Raw genomic sequence first — 20898 nt, 5'->3', positions numbered from 1 at the left:
TTGATGGTGAAATTCCTCGATTAATTGTGCTCCTCTTTCAGTTGTATCATTCACAACTCTCAGCATTTTAACGATATCTCTTCCCTTTAAATAGCTTCCTTCATTTTGCCATGAATCAGGATCAAATAGGAAAACATCTTTTGGTGTTTGTAACTTATCAAACAGTTTTATTGACTCGTAATTGATTCTATAAAGAAGAAGATCTTTACTAAGAAAGTATTCCAAATCATCTACTGTTATCTGAAATTTTTTATACAGTCATCAGACACGTCTTCCTATTCAGCAAGCATCTTTTTTTTTTTGAAGTAATGTTTTCCAATCTTCAAAGTTAATTCCCTCATCCAATACGGACAAAGCTACTAGTTCATCCCCTAAGTACCATAAGTGATTTAGGAACTTTTCAATCACTGCTTCTGCTGCATGTTTGTCATCATTTTGTACGATGCAGGTTTTTTAGACACTAGACTTTATATTAATTTAAAAGGCCTAGAATGGGTTACTGCGAAAAACTATATCTTCATACAACATTTAACTGTAAAACAGCATTTACGGGTATTCTCTTCATGTAAGGTCAATTTAAATTGTTTCCTAAATACATAAATATTCAAGCAATAAATTTTTTTTGCCACCCATCTGGCTCACAGATAAGCTCCAGGTTGCCGAAAACATATCGCCGTAGAAGGGAGGACTTCACCAAGAAATATTATTACACGTTATGAGAATTCTCTGTAATATTTCTTAATTCCGCTTTCTACAAACAATAATACGTCATTAAATTCTTTTTTTAGAAATTAAGTGATATGTGTAGTTTTTGAATTTTGAAGCGCTTAAATAATGGAATATCGAGTCTAGAACTAAGAAAGGCAAAAACTTCTTTAAAGACACTCTGCAGTATGATTTCAAGTGCATGATGATAGCAATACAAATGCAATATATCACCGTTCAGCTTTTGCTCTAAAAAATTACATGCAGAATTTATACGACCTGTATTGTAAGCCGCTGTATAAAACATTACAGCTTGAACTGTTAGCAATAAAGAACAATCATCTAAGATATCATATACAACTGAAGAAATATCTCAGAAATTCTGAGTAGCTGTTCAACTTTGGGACCTGAAGCTATCATGGTAAGCCTATCGGCATTTTTTTTCCAGTTACATCTGGTTGTATCTTTGCATCCCAGGGAATAACTAAAAATCTAAATTTAAATTCATGAAATCTGATTTTACCTCTCGAAGATTTTATCTTGCTCTCTTACGGGATGTACGATTGATCATTAGGTTATTTGGATTTAAATTTACCGCATCTATACATAGGCTGTTAATAAATGAGCAGCATCTTTGTCCCTAATATGGCATTTGTCTAACATTGATGAAATGTGAGCAGATATCAATAGTTGTCAAGCTTTTTTGCGTTGTGGTAAACCAGATATAGAAAAAAAGGTTCAACAGGTTAGGATAGATACCCATTACGGTTTCTAAATCTTGTGAATTGCAAGAGGAATTTGATGATAATAAAGGACTATGTACTGAAATAGAAGGCAGTTTAAAGTATAGATTTTTACATAATTCCGATCTGGATTTTTTTTAAATTTATATTTTAGATATGGAAAATAGAGTTTATTTTCATTGTAGGGTAATCGAGGACTTTTCAAAATTTAAATTATAAGAATGCATAAACATTTAAGTATATAACTAAAGAACAGCGAATTAAAATATAATTGTCATTACTTATATTTATAGCATGGAAACCTAGTGACCCGATACGCCACACCTATTACATACACAGAAAATTTTCTAAATCAACACCCCCCAAACCTGGAGGAGGCAATTTGTTGCTGTCAAACATCATTCATTAATGGCCTAGGCCGTTTATTATGGGCCTTTAGAATCCCTTGTGTCCATCTTGGTGGAAAGAAATGTTCCCCTGCCGCTTGGTTTGAAACGAGCGCGAATAGCGGTATGCCTGTCCTAGGGCCATTGGTGTACATGTACCCTATGTAATTTGTAAAATTTTACAGAATGAAAGTGAGAGAATGGTTGGTCTGGAAGTAGCAACATCTATTGAGGTTCAAAATTACTTAAAATAAAAAACGTTAGAATTATTTTTACATAAAAAATGAGAAAATCCGCAATTTTTTCTTCGAAACTCAAAAAACGGGGCCCTAGGGGCACGTGTTAATATTCATGGATTGACTTAAAATTTTGCATGGATCATTTATTGGTATAATGGAACAAATTGAGGAAGCGTCGTGTAAAATATCCACAACTTCAAAAATAAGGACCACCCTAATATATATATATATATATATATATATATATATATATATATATATATATATATATATATATATATATACCCCCTGGGAAGGAACTTCGCGAATGTTACTACGTCGGATGCTAACGATTGTAGATTCATATTGTTAATTCTCTCTCTCCACTGATATAACTCAATTTCCTTATTGTTATTTACCCCCTCCCGCCTTCCAAGCAAAAATCTGACTTTCTCTATATCTCTCTTGCTGAAAGTTTAAAAAAAAAAGTGTATATATGAATGGCACATGGGGGGGGGCGCAGGTTGTTTAGTTGGTAAAAAAGGGGTCGCGACATGAAAAAGGTTGGGAATCACTTATATATATATATATATATATATATATATATATATATATATATATATATATATATATATATATATATATATATATATATATATATATATAATGTGCGTATGTGTGTATTACAAAATAATAACCATGCAAACACGTAGCAATTAAACATTCTTATTTAACTCTTTCGATCTGTATTTTAATTAGATGTAGATGAAAAATATGTTAATGAGATGTTTTCAAAGGAAGTTAGAGATTGCATTGAACGCTATGCTTTTTTTTTTTTAGAAAAGGGGAGTAGGAATATTTTATCTTCTGATTCATCAGGTTGTTCAAATCTACTCTAGCAGGAAATATAAAACTTTTGTAATACAACTACACAAGTCAACATTCAGAATTTCTCCTAGGTTTCATTTAAATTAGGTTTGCATTAAAATACGAACGAGTAACTTAAAATTATTGTTAAACAAAAAAAAAAGAAAAGTTTCATGAAAACAGTTTAGTGAGAAATTTAATCATTTTATTTAAGTTTACAATTAATATTTTTATTTATCCACCTGTATAGCTTAATTAAATTAAAAGAAAAAAAAGATTTGTTATTGTATGTTGATATTTTCCCAATCAAGTTGTACATTTCCTGGGCAAACATTGCCTATTCGCTTTTGAATTATTGCTAAACTGTATTTCCAAACTTTCGGCTCATCCATTAAATTAGTCAAAAGCAGCAGCTTAAAAAAAATGCAACTTCAGAAGACTTCCATATACATTACTAAAAATATCTAAATGCATTTTTATTCGTCAAAAAAAAATTTTTTTCAAACAAATTTCCAATCGTAAGAAAGTGTCATGCGTCTGGAAAAAATCTATTTAGACAACTGAGACAATAATTTCCCTTAAAGTATGCAAAAGAGGTTTTTTAGAGGAAAAAAATCCCATTGTCCCATTTTGAGAGTGTTTTGGGCAATCCATCGCTTTGTTTGTATTACCCTTTCAAAACTTCTGTGGCTTAGTTATTTTTTTTTTCCTTTAATTTTATGCAAAAAACGAAATACTTTATTTTGGTAGTTCTTAGAATTGTTGCTTAGGACATTTCTGAAACTGATTTTTTTATACTAATTAAAGTACGTGCACACACGTCGTTTAGAATATTTTCTTAATGTAAAGTTCCGTTTTCGTAACGCATCCCATTTCTACGAGCAGAGAAAGAAATAACGAATAAAATTAACACTTTGTAAAAACGACGGATTAAATGCTGAGTTGAGGGTTTTCATATTGAAGTGATAATTCAGCCAAAATGAGGAATAATAACTTTAATTAAGACATTAAAGCAATGCGGCTCCATATTAAATTATTTTTAATTGATTTTCATTTTTAAAGAATCTTTCTCCATTGAGACAAAGTTCAAATTGTTTTGATCACTTTTTGAAACGATGAAAGAATCCATTGTAGGGGGGCTCAAAGCAGCAATTTGAAGGATTTCTTTTTAAGGTTTACATTTTATTTTTGCTGTGTTTTGGAACTCTGCTGCTTACCGCATGTTGTGCGACCTGAGTGAATTGAAAAGAAATGACATAAACAAGCGTTCCATCTGCTACCTTTGTCACGCATGCACAAAGATTTGTTTACATAACATCATTTAACAATTCATCGAAAGCGAATCCTCCGTTGCACAATCAGCAAGCTCGTGGTATTCAAGTCCTCTGGAAAGCTTGGTGGTTCAAGCCAAGCCAAGTGAAAGACTTGATATTAAATAAAAAAGAAATTTGGTAGTTGCGAGACTGACTGATTGAAGCTTTGCTCTTACTAAGGGTCAATTCAAGATTTGTTGTATGCTTGTGTAGGATATATTAAATAAATTTATATATTTAACAACGTAAGTTAAGATTTAAATTAATTTGTTGTTTCAAAATACCTTCAACATAATAAGCTTATATTATGTAGTAAAAGTGCAGCTTCTTTTGACCAGTCCGCCAACTGTCTTTTTTTTTTAATTTTATTTCAATCAAATTTGGGCACAAATCGTTGTTAATCACATTTCATTTTATAAATCAAGGTATCTTACCCCTGTCATTCGAAGCAGATCATGATTGTATCCGAGTTACAGACATCAATTTGCCTTTTCCTTTAAAACAATGTTCCGTGCTTGATTGGATTTGTTTTTTCATCTCATAAACAAATTTTCCTAACTTGCAGCTGCAGTACAATACGTTTAGCACTTATGCTGTGCAGAATTTTGCCCATGAATTTTCATGGGATTACGCTTTGATGCAGCAGTTGTGAATTCACCAGCTCGTTACTCAGAAAAATAGTGACAATAACATTCACATTTTTCCAGTGTCAGAAAGATTTAGCCACTTAGTTTAAAGCATAACTCGGCTACTTGATGAGAGGCCGGTACATGGTACAAAAGTTTTGCAAACTTTTCTAGTTTCCATAAAGCGACTATTTCTGCCTTTATCAAGATATTTGACTACATTTATCCATATTTCATTAAACGGTTTTCCAACAATGTATTCTGCAGTTATTGAGATGTAAGTCTAATGTTAAATTCCAACTGAGTATTTGCTTTCATAAGAACACTTTCTAAAAATGATTAAAATAAAAATGCATAACTAAGTTACTTTGCCATAACTAAATATGGCTTGGCTAGAAGTTTCCCGTAAGAATGCATATTTCTTTACATTTTGCTTCTAAATATCAATTTAGTTTATACAATTTATCGTAATTACAATTTTTCTCCTATTCCTTCATGATTGTGAAAATACAGAACGAATCTATCGATAGTTATTTCATCTCCGAGTTCCGGAAGGAATTTATATTGGAACATGAAAACTTTGATAAAACTTGCTGCGGGAGCAATGAACTGCTATCTAAAGAAGGTCGTTACACTTTTTCATCAAGTATTGTGATGGTTTCGATTAAAAATATTGAAGAATGTTTCAGGGTACATAGGATTAGGTTTGGGAGTAAAAATTAAACACTTTTAATGCTCACAAATAATGACTTTTGATGGTGGTTGACATTTATGATATTGAAGTTCGAAAATTTTTGTTAAATAAAAGATTAAATAATTCGCTTTGTTATTGGATCAATTAAAGCTTATTTGTGAATTCCGGTGATTTTGGTGACTCTATTTTTGACTTCGCAACCACATATTTATAGCAGTTGGTATTTATTTTGTACTTGTAAAGTTTGAAATGGTGAAGAAAATTTACATCAACCCCCATAATTACATTTTTTGTTTACTTGTTCATTTGCGGTTTCCGCACAGTGTTGCCTGCGGAGGAACATAAAAAGGCCATTTGGTTTGCCTGTATACTTACAAGCAACTTCTCTTATGCTATAGTGTTGCGTGTGTTTAAATAATAACATCGTGTCAAAGTATACGTATCATCTTTATTCCACTTATATAACAAAAATCTTATACTATAGAATAACATTCATATGTATGCTCAACGGCATGTTTGGTCATATAGGCTCGTGAATAATTGCGGTATGATTAAAGGTCGTCGCATAACCTAGGCGATTGGATGAATGATGGAGCACCCGTTCAAAATCAACAACTCACCATGATCCATGGACACTCGAACGCAACACCTGACACCAATTCTCAGAAGGTCATTTCACAATTCTTCACACTGACGAACGGACTCGTCCCGGGTCCATATTTGAACGACATTATTGACGACGCAAGATCCGAGATCCGCATACAACTGCGACTGCAAGAAATATGCCAATTAGGCGACGAAAACAATCTTTAAATACGCCACATGGCAACCTAGCACAACCTCCACAATGAAACGGAACAGGTCCAGAGTCGCAATGAGCAGAACTCCTTCACCATTCGATAAACCTGCCAAAAGCTCGCCAAGGAAAACGGCGCCAAGAGCATGAAAGTTTAATGGAAACGTATGATGAAAACAAAGATAAACATAATTAAAACACCGCCGGGAAAAACAGACTAACAGCCCATCGAACGGGAACGATAAAATAGACCTTAGGCACAAAAAAGAACAACGTGCCGGGATGGGAACATAACTAAAATGCAAAATATTCGGATAATATTTTGCATTTTAGTTATGTTCCCACGGATGCAAATGCAAAATAATACGGATATTCGAAAACACGTGGTCCATACGTAAAAATCTAGATTAACAAATATTGCACATAATTACATACACAAAACATAAACTAAAACATGCACAGATACATTGTTAATGTTCCACAATCATAATTATACACTTGTATGCAATTTTAGTAGAAAAAAATAACATAAGAACACAAATTCAAAGCATTCCGTTACACGGACACAACAGTTAAACAAGGGCAAAAACTAAGTTCCCGGACGGTGAAAAGCGCAAATAGGGTATCAAAATATAGAATACAATGTGCAGTTTACGAAAACACCACTAATAAATCAATAAAATACAGACAAACCCATTAAAATTCCAGGCGAAGATCAAACATAAGCAAACGCCACAGGAGTGACGTGTTGCCAAACGTAAACGCTGGAGCGGAAACTTTTGAAATATGAGGCACGGAGAAGTAACAAACGTGGAGTTGCGCGCCGTGTGTTGCGACGGAAGAGTGCCCTGGCGTGCAAATCGGCAAACAGCAGAAGACTGTAAAAGGAGAACGTCAAGCGTTGTGCAGCGGCACAACATTCTCCCCCACAGCCGGGCAAAATTTTGTAGAGAATCAACAAAATTTTGGAATGCACAAAACAAATGTCAAATGACAAGTAATTATGAAAACATATGAGAGTGGTATGCAGGTCACAATAAGAATGCCTTTTTTTTTTTTTTTTTTTTTGACGGCAAAACAACCTAATCCACAGAGTATGACGATAGTATGATCACGCATGTGCTGCAAAATAGTAGGAAAACAAATACCTGAGACCAGAATCAACAAGTTGCCTTTGACCAAACCGCCCAGTGCAGTGTACACTCATAATGAATTATGAAGACATGTAAAAATCTGGTTACACTACAAAATTGTAAAATGGTAAATAAGTGTAAATTGGAAACATAAACACCAACATGAATACAGACATATAACAGAAATAGTCCAATTGCACAATCCAAGCAATTGCAACAGCACCGAATAATACACACATATAAGATTATCAAATTTAACCCATTCATTTTCTTGAATAACATGATGTATATAACTAATAAAATGAAACCAAGCATTGTGAACATTATCTTCATTTTCACACAAACCCACATTAATGATATTTTATCAAATTTATTACATAACCAATCAACCATCAAAAAAAATTCTCACTATTTGCACATATCAAAACATTCCGAGGTTGAAAATTCATTCGATCACTTGTACTTCATTGTAGTGACATTAAATTATCATTAAATCACGCATTTAGATTTTCGCACATAAAGTGCCATAAGATTACGTGCTTTATCACATCTCCTTCTTTTTTTTTTTTGACAACCTATCAAATACAATGATATTATATTTCTATTTACATGAGCTCGTATATGCACTATCATTTCTTATTTATATTCACATTACCAAAAAAAAAATTAACATTGATAGTTACATTTCAATTGTCTTTCATTGACTATCAATTAGGCAAATTGAATCATTCAATTCGCCAGAACAGATACCATACAATCAGTTAATTGATCCAAGCTAAAGTCTAATTAATATTTTCAATCAACATGTTAAATTTAATTTCACAACCAATTTCTTTTTATAGCAAGTATTTCTCAGACTATTTAAATTCATTCACTATACGTATATTTCATAAAAAAACCGGCATAAATCTCTGTCACATACAAGATCATATGACAAGATAAAGTGACATTTATGTATCAGATCCGTCTCCTGTTACATACCAATCTTATTGTACCCCTGTTATGAAGAAAAATTTTAAATTCCAATTAAAATCCAATCACAACATGCAGTATGTTACAAATGACAGATCATTATTTCAACAACAACAAATCTAATCAGAGATAAAAGGTAATATCTTATGACAAATGTAACCGGTTATGTGTAAATGTCAAGTTTGAATGTCAAATCAGGTAGTTTTCCCTAGAGTTGAGGATCCACACTCAAAGGGAATAAAACGGCTTAAGTGCTTGATATGTGCACCTATCAAGTACCAGCCGATACTGGGATATGTTTCCAAACCATTCCCTCTTTTTTTTTTTTTTTGTTTACATACAAGATTTCAAGTATGAAGGTGTATGTGCATGTCACGCTTAATATGTTACACATCAAAAATTGATCCGGGATAACTACCACAAGGACAATTGTAAAGGAAAGACCAAATATGCAAAAGAAAAACAAAATTGACTCATGCAGAACATTAACACTGCAGCAAGGAAGGGGTACAGAGGCATCATTGCCACGATAGCGGTTGGATGAAAAGTTCATAGTAGCTTGAATACAGGAGATATTAATTTTACATAGCATCTAAAAAGAAACAAACCAGGTCGGTGCATTATTGTATGTAACAGACAGAGGATAACAATAGGCATAATCATCGTGATCCACATTTGAATACCAAGCTATAATCAGGTGATAACAACCAAATATGTCGCCATACATTAAAGAGATGGAGTAAATAATTATAACAAATATACAAACAAGTAACTATGTCTGTCACATACATGCATTAAAAGAATACGCATAAGTTGTCATCAGTCAGGCACCTGAATGCTGTGAGCCAAGGAGTGATTTGGGAGATATGAGAGAGAACGACCAGCATTCCGAAACAGATATCCATCTAGTTGAGGCGCCTTCAACCAGGGTGGTCACAGTTGGATCGCAGACATCAGAAGCATGACGAGGAGAAAATACACATATGAGAATGGAGAAATTACTTTCTTACGCGTAGATTGTATGAATGACAATTGGGTAAAATAGATGTATTATGAGGAGTGTTGCTGACAAGACGAGACGGTGTGATGTTAACAGGATCAGATGATTTAAGATATGATAGCCTAGGCGGAGATAGGTGTAACCGGTTGACGTGAATTAGCAAAAGACGGGATAATGGCTCTTCAAGCTTTTGAATATATACAGTCACCTTAGAATTAATTTTTCTCATAATATATGGACCGGTAAATTTTTTCTTGAACTTTATGTCATACATAAGGTAAACAATATCTCCAACAGCAAAGTCGCGTAACTTTGCATTTTTTTGATTGATACACTGTTGATTCTTTGATTCGAGGATGTTCTTATAAACTTGATTATACACTTTTTCCAAGTCCTGAGCAGTTCTAGACAATGTTATTGAATTGAAGTGAGGGAGAATCACCTGGTCCTGAATGGTATCAAAAAAAGTTGACATAGGTCTCCTAAAGTGAACCAGGTTCGGAGAAAACTTTGTTGATGAATGGAGACAGTTGTTATAGAGATTCTTGTGAATATGGGCAGCGTAATCAAATGAGTGTCCTTGTTGCATTAATGCAGAAATACATGTTTTTATGGACTTGTTGATGCGCTCTGAGATTCCATTGGCAGACGCGTGGTAAGGGGAAATGAATGTCTGATAAATACCTAATTTCTTATTAAAGAACTGCACAGCATTGGATACGAACTGACGGCCATTATCAGTGAGGATTACTTGTGGTCTACCAAACGTAGAGATATATAAGAAAATTTTATCTAGAATCGCATTCTCGGAAATAGTGGATAATGTGTACAATTCAAGGTGGCGGGAGAAATGATCAATTACTGTAAGAATATACTTTGCATTTGTAAATGGGCCGATAAGGTCGCATGAAATTACCTGACCGGGATATTTGCATACCTCTGCTTGCTGGTAAGGGGCTTGGCTGATAACGTGATGTTTATTTAAGTTGCATGTTTCGCAGCTTGCGACAAAATTTGCTGTATCTCTGTACATCCCGTTCCAAAAATATTTCCTTTGTAAGGCCTGATATGTTTTTTTTTAATCCAAGATGAGAGATGTGAGCAATTTTTAGAACCTTGTGTTTTAAAGTAGTTGGAACCATGATTTTAAAATTATCAGCCTCATCATTGTTATCAAGTTTAGAGACATAATATAGAAGTTTTGAGTCAGGGTGTATGACGTAACATGGCTTTGTGCTTTTCTTACTCATGATTTTATTGTAAGTGTCACCTAAAATTATATCTTGTAGTTGATGTTTCAAAAAGGTGGTGTCAGATATTTCATTTTCAGGATCATCTTGTGTCACATTTGCCAAAGAGCAAAAATTTTTTCATATTCATGAAAATTATGACCATCATTATTCATAGAAACATTATTATGCCCTTCATTATCATGATTCTGTGTGACATTTATTATATCTTCATTTGTACACATGTTTTGATATAATACACCTTTGTTTTGGTTATATAAACCTTCATTAACACATCCATGAGATGGCATATTCTGATTTTGTACACACTGGGAGGTCTGGTTATCATATTCATTCTGAACAGAATTTAACTGGTTAATGGTGTTAGTATTACAATGATTCACTTATGGAGACCTTCTGTCATATAAATTATTCTCAAAAATATGATCACCGGGTAAAACTTCTTGGTTATTAACTTGATGTGTTTCTAAAGCATTGGTAGACGATGTGTAAGACTGAACTCTATTAGCCTCAATGAGGTGATTCTGATGTGATTCCTGAACAATATCAAGGGAAGAAGCAATGTGGGGAAAAGCATGCTCATCATTAAGAACGTTGATACCATTCTTTAAGGAGATCATGTTTGCATCGCTAAAAGGCATCCTTGAGAACATGTCTGCTAGTAAATTCTCCACCCCTGGAATCGGATCAAAATCGTACTGGTATTGAGACAAATATAACAACCACCTGGTGACTATGTCTGCGGGGTTGGAAATTTTTTTATAGTGGTCGATAGACTTTGCATCACTCACAATCTTGAATCTTTTGCCATACAGATAGTATTTAAAGGCTTGGATCCCTTTAATTATTGCAAATAACTCCAATTTTATCGCCGGGTAGCGAGACTCTGACTTCGACAATGCCTTTGAAAAGAAGGAAATGGGGAAAAGTGTGCCATTCCTTTTTTGCATTAAAATAGCACTTACAGCAATTTTTGATGCATCTGTGTTTAGAAAAAAGTCCTGATTAAAATCTGGAGTGATTAAAAATGTTTTTGATAGAAATATATTTTGGAGAGCGACAAAATTATTTTGATGGTCGGGTGTCCATATAAATTTAGCTTTTACAGATGTTAACTTGTTTAAATTATATGTACGATCAGCATACATAGGTATCAGTGATCGATAAAAATTGCACACACCCAGAAATCTCTTTAGTTGACGCTTTGTTTTTGGAGCGGGAAATGTAGCTATTTTTGAAATATTTGATTTAATGGGTTGAACAACATTCTGGGAAATATTGAAGCCTAAGTAATTTATGTTCTTCTGATGGAGTATGCATTTTGAAGCGCTGAGTGTCACATTGTGTTTTTTGAGAATATCAAACAGTTTAGCAAGTTTTTCTCGTGTTTCTTGGTACGATGATGAAGGGATCAAAATATCATCCTGATAAGCCACCAAAGAGTCGAGGCCAGTTTCAGCAATTAACGTTTTAACAAACTGTTGAAAATAAGCGGAAGATGAGAGGAGTCCGAATGGTAATTTTTGGTATAAATAAACGCCAAAGGGAGTGGTAGCAGCAATTTTGTCATGGTACTCGGGGGGTAACACAATCTGATGGTATGCCTGGTGTAAATCAAGGGTCGTAAAGTATTCGTATTTGGCCAATGAAGAAATAATATCCTGTATTTTTGGTATAGGGTACGGTGTTAAAGTCAACAATGAGTTAATGAGGCGAAGGTCTAGCGCCATCCTATACTTTTGTGGTTGAGAGGGATCATTACATTTTTTTTTTATCATAACTATTGGAGAAGCCCACTGGGACATTCCCTTCCGTATTATTTTAGCCTCCACCATCTCATCAAGTTGCTTCTTGGCTTCAGCCAGCAGAGCATGAGGAATGGGGTATGGAATTTGTTTGGTGGGGAAATTGTGTATGAAGTCCAATTTTGGTACAATGGCATCTGACTCTCCTATGGCAGCCAGAGATTTACTGAAGACTTGAAAATTTTCAGTTAAAAGTTGAGACAGATCATGTTTTTCAGATGGTGACAAATGGTCGATATTAAAGTCCTGTAGACTAAACTCACGTTGTCTTAGATCAAGGACCTCGGAAGATGCTTGGATGAAATTTACAAATTCATGCGACTGGGGCATATTTTGTTCCATGATATCCTCAATACTAGTAATATAACCAACTTTTGTATTTTTGTTCATGTGAATTTCAGATGACGAAGAATTTTTAATGTAAATATAAAAATTATTGTTTGAGTTGGACAATAAACTTCTGTCAACAATAATATCATGTGATACAATGTGATTTGTCAGAGATGGAGAGAATAAAATTTGATCATTTAATTTCTTATTGTGTTTATCATCATAGCCAACAAGTACATACGTTTCCTGACCAGGTTCAATAGTTGCCTTTTGTCGTAACTTGACCTGTATGCTTGAGTTTACCTTGTCACCGGTAGTGGAGTTCTCCTTTACATTATGTAAAATTTCATTATTATTGTGTTGCACGTCATTTTCATTTTTCTCAATATGTTCATTGGAACTTGGGGAATGGGAACCGGGTTGGAACAAAGGAATAAGCTTATTTTTAACTCGAATGGAGTTTTCAGCAGGATCTAAAGTGACGGCAAACTTTTTCTGGAAGTCATAGCCCAGAAGGCCTACACAAGAATAATTATCTGGGAAGTCTATCAAGTACAGGAGGTGTTTAAAAAATAAGTTTTGCAACTTAAAAGAGACTTGAATGCATCCTTTGAATTTGATTTTGGAGTTAATTGTCGAAATTTGCACATTTCGTGCTACAAATTTGTATTTTAACACAGGTTTTAATGATCTAAACACCTTTTCACTAATGAGACTCAAAGTTGAACCACAATCATATAAGAAGACCAGATCTGTATTAGGTGCCATGGTTACCAGAACATAAGGAAGTTGAACAGTATTTGAATTAACAGAAAAAATGAGTTCTTGCTCATGTGTAAAAGGTGCCGAAGAAGACTTGATGTTGTCATTAGTCTGTGAGACATTTTCGTGACAGTCCTCATTGGTAATTACAATTTCGGGAGTATTCTTAACAATTGACAATGACTGTGAAGGGACAAAGATAGGAGCAGATGGGCTAAGTGAATAGGACGAGCTTCCTGCACAGTTCGTCCTAGCCTCTAGTTTTCCGAAAAATCTTGTTTATGCTGTGGACGAGAACCAAGAGGTTCAAAATTTGGATTATTTTGATGGCGTAAGTCCAGGAGATAACCTCTTTGGTGACGATCATAGTTGTTAGACTGGTATCGAGATGACGGATTGTGGGATCGAGAACTACTACCACGAGACCGATTGAAATTATACGGCTGATGTTGATAATTACCCTGTCGGTTTCTTTTGAAACAAGATTTATAACTATGTGTACTTGACTTACAAAAAGAACAATACCTTTGATTAAACTGCTCTCGATTATTCCAAGACCTATTATATGTTCTTCCACCATGTCTTTTTCGAGTGAATGAATTTCTCAAATTGTGAGATTGTGTACTATAATGTGACCGAGTATCATTATCTTGAGCATAAACATTGTGCATTTGGTGTTGGATATGATTTTGAGATGTACAACAACAATTCGCCTCACCTTGTGTTTGAGAGCCAGACTGTAAATTCTGATTTGCACGTAATGTGTTATGAGGTGCTCTATCCACTAACAATTTTGATAATTCATCAATTCTCATCTGTAATGCATGAATTTTCTCATTTTGAATTTGAGGGGCAAAGGCGTTTGCTTGGTGCATCACAGAGTGCAAATGTTCAGCTTTATCTACTGCCTTCTGAAAATCAGTAATATTATCAGATAATATATGAAATCTGTAATTTTCAGGTATAGCTGAGATGAACTTATGATACAGAATTTCACTCAAAGCGGCTTCATTTGTAACATTATAAAGAAGTGATGCATTTGTTGTGATTTTGTGGGCTAATGCACGAAAAGATTCACCAGGGGTGTAGGCAATTGAATTAAATTCCTGAAGAGAAATTTTCTTATTCTCTATAGAGAAAAATTTCTGTAATTCGTGCAATATGGTTTTGAATGATTTCTCCTGTTTGAGATGTGGAGAATTAATAACATACTTAAGAGCATCTCCCTTTAACTTAGATTTTAAATATAAGCACGCTTTGTGATCCGACCACTCATTTAATGTTGCCAAGTCTGAGATTTGATCAGCAAAAAAGTTTACTTCACTAGGATCACCATCAAAATCAGATATATTAATTATAAATGACATGTTTTTGTTCCTAGGAGTGCTCATGCTTTGATTATGTTGTACAGTATTTGTTTGCCTTCCCATGTTTAAAAAATTTGATCAACTGTTTTGAGGATATGTGTCAAATAAATCAGTAAGGTGTCATGGACTTAATATAATATAAATATGAATTAAACAAGGGTGTAATAATATCATATACAATGATATCTTACACTGAAGATCTTGCATTTCAATAGCATAAAACAAAACATTGTAATATTACCATAAGGGATAGTAAATTACTGATTTTTCAATTTCAATAAAATTTTCTTCGCATTCCTTCAAATGTCCAATATATTATTTCATAAAATTTTGGAATCAACAATATTCATAAAATTAAAAGAGTGAGTGCTCCATCCTTATTTTCTTAATGCTCAAGGCACTGGTCGACGGCACCACATATAGTGTTGCGTGTGTTCAAGTAATAACATCGTGTCAAAGTATACGTATCATCTTTATTCCACTTATATAACAAAAATCTTATACTATAGAATAACATTCATATGTATGCTCAACGGCATGTTTGGTCATATAGGCTCGTGAATAATTGCGGTATGATTAAAGGTCGTCGCATAACCTAGGCGATTGGATGAATGATGGAGCACCCGTTCAAAATCAACAACTCAACATGATCCATGGACACTCGAACGCAACGCCTGACACCAATTCTCAGAAGGTCATTTCACAATTCTTCACACTGACGAACGGACTCGTCCCGGGTCCATATTTGAACGACATTATTGACGACGCAAGATCCGAGATCCGCATACAACTGCGACTGCAAGAAATATGCCAATTAGGCGACGAAAACAATCTTTAAATACGCCACATGGCAACCTAGCACAACCTCCACAATGAAACGGAACAGGTCCAGAGTCGCAATGAGCAGAACTCCTTCACCATTCGATAAACCTGCCAAAAGCTCGCCAAGGAAAACGGCGCCAAGAGCATGAAAGTTTAACGGAAACGTATGATGAAAACAAAGATAAACATAATTAAAACACCGCCGGGAAAAACAGACTAACAGCCCATCGAACGGGAACGATAAAATAGACCTTAGGCACAAAAAAGAACAACGTGCCGGGATGGGAACATAACTAAAATGCAAAATATTACGGATATTCGAAAACACGTGGTCCATACGTAAAAATCTAGATTAACAAATATTGCACATAATTACATACACAAAACATAAACTAAAACATGCACAGATACATTGTTAATGTTCCACAATCATAATTATACACTTGTATGCAATTTTAGTAGAAAAAAATAACATAAGAACACAAATTCAAAGCATTCCGTTACACGGACACAACAGTTAAACAAGGGCAAAAACTAAGTTCCCGGACGGTGAAAAGCGCAAATAGGGTATCAAAATATAGAATACAATGTGCAGTTTACGAAAACACCACTAATAAATCAATAAAATACAGACAAACCCATTAAAATTCCAGGCGAAGATCAAACATAAGCAAACGCCACAGGAGTGACGTGTTGCCAAACGTAAACGCTGGAGCGGAAACTTTTGAAATATGAGGCACGGAGAAGTAACAAACGTGGAGTTGCGCGCCGTGTGTTGCGACGGAAGAGTGCCCTGGCGTGCAAATCGGCAAACACCAGAAGACTGTAAAAGGAGAACGTCAAGCGTTGTGCAGCGGCACAACATATGCGTATGTAGAAATTTTGTTTTTGAAGATATCTTCATATTTTCGGTGGATTGAAACTTTGCCACCAATGATTATCAGGTGATAAGTCTCCTTTACCAACAGCGGTATTGTTTGCGAGAAAAAGGGAGGGAAATAAAAAACGTGGTTGCATCTAAAGTATGGCTCAATATTGTTGGCGCTCGGTGGAAAAGTCAAACATTGAATTCGTATAAAATGTGGAGAGCAGTAAAATCGATATGCAAATCAAGCTCCTACTATGTGCACCTTATCCGGGAGTTGAGCACCTGCTTTCAATTGAAATTTATTTTTTTCTGTTCATGAAAAACGCCGCTTCACGAAAGAAAATAAAATTTGTTTTGCCAATGCTTGATTGCAGCAACAAATGCTTATCTTTTGTTTTATCCGGTTTTGATTTAGACTCACCCAATGCAGAGGGCCAACAATCCTATGCTGCACTGTATTCATGTACGCTTTTCATTTCATTTCGCACATCATTTTCAGCATCACACTTGTTGAAAGCTCGCTAAGTTTTCTTAAAACGCTAGAAAATTTATGACGTCACTTTCGTCCCATTACTTCCGTGATTTTATTACCGTTGCCAGCTTCTTTAACTTTACGATTGATGAATTTCAAAAATCGCTGTTTTTTTTCTTAAATTGAATTTCTTAGAACAGTTCTATAATAAGAATATTTAATATTTTATATAAATACATCAATGCATAACCTAACCGCAAACTCGAATCTAAACAAAAGACAAACATTTCTTATTAGAATTAGTTAAAATTAAAATGTTTTCATGATTTGAAAGGAATTAATAACACTAAATCAGAATCGATAGTAATAAACCGATATCGTAATTTTCGTTTTAATTCAACCATAAATCATTAAAAATATACACGTAAGACAAAACAAAAATAAGCAACAAATCAGCAGAAGCCTTACAGCAGTTCAAAAGAGGAAGAAAGTTTTGATTCCTAGTTTGAAAAGCAAATTATAAATTATTCTAAAATTGAACATTTTAAAAAGAAAATAGCAATAGCGCTTTTTGTACAATATTTTAATTAGTTTTCTTTGTATAATTCCATGAAAACTAATAAATTAAAGCAAACGTATTTTATTTAACCGGCACAGGGGAAAATGGCAAAGGAAAAAAAACGAATTGGTATAAATTGAATAAAAGCCGTAGCCATCTGACAATTCTTATGGCAATTCGATAATTATGTTTATGGTCCATTCTTTAGCTATTGAAAAAAATATTTACTGGTTTTGAAATATGATGAATGAAAATTTTATTCTGTATTTCATACAAATTATAATGTTTGGAACTTAGATAGAATTTCAGAATATGATTTATGAAAATTTATGGTATTTTAAATTTATCTCTGAATTTGATTTAAAAAAAAGAAAAGATTCTTGACTATGAACTCATGTGCTCTCAAGAAAATGATGATGAACCATTGTTCATCTGGGGGGAGTGTGTAAGAAATTATATGCTCCACGCGGTTACATCATGGGCTGTACAAACAAATGAATTGACTTTAACTATCAAAAAATAATTAAAAGTGGAAAATTGTGTCCCCATTTGTGGAGAATTCTAAGCACAATTGAAGAATTTTATTCGTCTACATTTGAGCAAAATGGCAGTGATGCAAAATGTCGAAACAACAATTGATTTTTCCATACTTAAAATGCTTCTAACATTCTTCTTCGTTTTTCTAGGTGTCATAAGCTGATGTGTATGTTAACAAATTTTTGAAGAGTTGGTTAATCGCTTCGTCCTCAAGAAATTCCACAATGGGTCGGGCTCTACTGCTCTTCTATTTCTTTACCCATCCCCTTCAGATGTTTAAAATTTTTGTTACAGCCTTCACTTCTGAGTCATTAGTTTAAAAAGCAATTATGGGTACAATGGCAGATAATATAACAGATTACAAATTCATAATAAACAACTATTGAGACTGCCACCTGAATTGTGTAGTGGTCAGAGAAGTATGACTGCGACAAGAAGGTCTGGAGTCGAATCCCGGCTCGGGCATGGATGTACTTTCTCTCTCCTGTCCTTGTCCTTTCTTTGTGTGAATGTGTTGTTATGCAATGAATGGTTGCCTACCCTATAAACAGGTCCTTATGGATTGTATGTACTGTAGAAGTCGGACTTCACAACAAATTACGGTACCGTTGGAAAAGTGAAGCAGCGCTCCCCGAATTACCAGACTAGCTGGAACGCGACGAGAAAAAAAAACTATTTACACCTAATTCTTAATAATATATTAATTCTGATAAAATAACTGCTTTTTGAAATCGTTTCCTCATAAAAATGCTGTGTGATAATTTGGCGACTTCCATCAATCAATTGAAAACTGTTTTATTATGTCCCATTGAAAAGAATACGATAATCGGGTCAAACTTCAAATAAACCCCAATGCCTTCAGTCTCATCCTTACCTACTTTTAGCGGTTTGTGCGTTGAATGTATTTTGCTTCTCCTGGGTGTGCCCTGATTAATACTAAATGAAAAATGGAAGAATCCATTTTCTACTCTATCGACTCTTATACTCTATCAACTATTAACCATTTAAATATTAAAATATGCTTAGTTGGTTTTTCAGGGTGCATGTAAGTGTAAAGCATTTAAATATTTTTCGAAAAAGTATTATTCTGCTGATTGCAGAATTAACTTGTTTTTTTTTTTAAATTTATGTAGCTACTTCTCACAATACTGTAGATATGAGTCAAACAGAGCTTTATTAATGTAACAAGAATTTCTTTTTTTCTTTACAGTTTCAAGACTTGAGTTAAGTGAAAAGTCAAACAGAATGAAAAGAGAAGTGTTTTTCGTATCAAAACAGTCTTGCTTTATTTACTGAATTAGAAGTTAGAGTTCAGGTTGCAGTTCATTATGATTTTATATTTACTTTTTTATTTTTTAAGGTTTTTCTTTATTTATCTGCTTGATATAGAATATATATCTTTTTTCAATCCCTCCTTGTAGTCACCTATTTATTTGGGTAAAAAGACGATGTAGAATAAACCAGGTTTTGCATTTGCTTAATATAAGTAGGGGAATAAAGGGCACAAATTGAAATAGCAGGGAGGGGGCAAAGTAAAACAAGGAAATATTTACTCTGATCTTAGCGCTACCTATGTAGTAACATGTATTTTCACTTACAATCTATGCCAGTTACAAAACAGTTTCCTCTGAATATCAAAGCATATATGACAGTACTAGCCATTTTCAAATACTGATTTTCAAATTCTAGTAACTTGTTTTTAGTCAAAAATAATTTTTGTTTTTATAAAATGATTAAGTAGTTATTTATATTTAAAAAAAACAATTCATAAGTACTAATATTTGATGCACTGTTTATTAATTTAATATTGATCTTCTAATAACTTTAAATGTTTTGCTTGCAACTAAGCGAAGTGAATTTAGCAAACTGAAATATTGAATTTCGGTAACTAATTCAATCTTTTATCAAATCATTTACAACTCATTTATTAATGAATTCAGTTACATTCTTCCTTTTGACAATTCACTGATTTAATCATTCAGTAATTTTCATACTTATTCATAATTGCATTTACTTATGTTTGCCCTTAAAACTTTTGTTAATTGATTTATTTATACATTAGTTTATTGTTTCATTTGCATTTAGTCCCTGTTTTTTTTACACATTTATTTATTCAAAAAATAATAACAACCAAATATGAAATACTTCATTCGAAAAAAAAATTTGATTTTTTTTGTCCCATTAAAAAAAAAAGTTGAAAATTTGATCCCTCTTTTTTTTTTTTTTTTTGGAGGTATACATTTACTGCCAAAAAAAAAGTATTTCAATGCAAGTCTTATAATAAATGACAATATTCTTTCTTCGTGTACTCTAGTTTTTAAAATAAATTTTGATTTTTTTTTCTCATTGAAAGGAAAGTGATCTAAGATCTCTAAATTAGCATTTTATTTCATTGTTAAAGCAGACATTTGTTACATAACTAATTTCCCAATATTAGCATAATTTATTAATATTTTTAGTACACAATATATGACACATCTGTAAAATAACACATAAGAAATATTCTTAGGACAAAAGTTATTAGGTAACTTCGAGTCATCTCACATAGTAAACTAAAAAATCGACTAAAATTGTAAAAATCTTATATTTGACTAAAAAATCTTTACCTTTTTTTTACATAAAAGGCCCAATGCTGGTAAGGTTATGAATAAGGTTTTCTGCTCTTTATTTTAC

This window comes from Uloborus diversus, chromosome 6 (genome assembly GCF_026930045.1).
Source record: "Uloborus diversus isolate 005 chromosome 6, Udiv.v.3.1, whole genome shotgun sequence".
NCBI classification, from domain to species: domain Eukaryota; kingdom Metazoa; phylum Arthropoda; class Arachnida; order Araneae; family Uloboridae; genus Uloborus; species Uloborus diversus.
The sequence above is the reverse complement of the archived record's forward strand: the minus strand, read 5'-3'. Positions refer to the sequence as shown.